Genomic DNA, 1244 nt, shown 5'->3' on the forward strand with positions numbered 1-1244 from the left:
ACACAACAACAATAATATCCTAGCTCTGCTTTATTTTATTAAGCACAATGTTTTCAAGGCCCATCAGTGTTGTAGCATTCCTTTTTCTACCTGAGTAACATTCCACATGTGCGTATACCATATCTTGTTTATCCCTTCATCTGTTGATGGACTCTTAGGTTGCTTCCACCTTTTGGCTAGAGTGAATAATGTCACTATGAATATTTGTGTACAGATACTTGTTCAAGTAACTGCTTTCATTTTCTCAGATACATACCTAGGGGTAGTGGTATTCTTTCAGATATATACCTGCAGTCATGTGGCAATTCTCTTTGACTTTTTTTGAGGAACTACCAAACTGGTTTCCACAGTGGCTATATTATTTTACATTCTGGCCAGCAATACACAAAGATTTCAGTTCCTCCAAACCTTGTCAATATTTTTCATTTTTAAAAAATTATAGATATCCTAGTAAGTGTAAAGTGGAACATTGCTGTTCCTCTAATTTTTGTACTCCAGACAACTGTTACAGAAAGAGAATACGTGGCTGGGCGAAGCACCCATGTAGGGGTTTAGAGGGCTGAAGCATCAGGTCCAGGCTGGGCCTTCCCTTGCCTGTCACCATCACATAATCACAGGATACTGAGGGACTGGGGCAGCAGGGAGGGGAAGGAGGGTCGTGAGTCCCGGCCACTGCAGGACCGAGCAGCTATCAGAGATTGGACTGAGCAGTGATGGCGAGATGACCTTGTTCTTCTAGGGTGAGCTGGCCTACAATTCCTGTTCTCTTCATATCACATGAGATTGCAGCACCTAGAGCCCAAGAGCACGGAAGGTTCTGAAGCTGGGTGGTCCCTCCTAGGAAGCCACATATAATTTTTTGAGATTTGAAATAATTTTTATTTGATAAATTTTAAAAAATGTTTTCCAAAAACAGATTACAAAATAAAAAGTTAGACAAAAATCTTCTCTCCTAGGGTGATCTCTCTGAATTTTCAGGACTACAGAATTTTAGGCCTATCAGGACTCATTATACACTGGTGAGTTAATGTGATAAGCACCATCCCTCCTCCATCTCACACACACACACACACACACACACACACACAACCCTCTCATTATCCCTCAAGAACCAAATCAAATGTTGCATAAACCCCATCACATGAAAGATATATTCATGTTCCTCATAATTTTTGTAACATTTTCCTTTTTAACTAGTAGTTCACTAGTATCATATTTTTATATGTGTCAATATTTTCACAAGT

Source organism: Fukomys damarensis, unplaced genomic scaffold (genome assembly GCF_012274545.1).
Source record: "Fukomys damarensis isolate Sample0158 unplaced genomic scaffold, DMR_v1.0_HiC HiC_scaffold_16, whole genome shotgun sequence".
Lineage (NCBI taxonomy): Eukaryota > Metazoa > Chordata > Mammalia > Rodentia > Bathyergidae > Fukomys > Fukomys damarensis.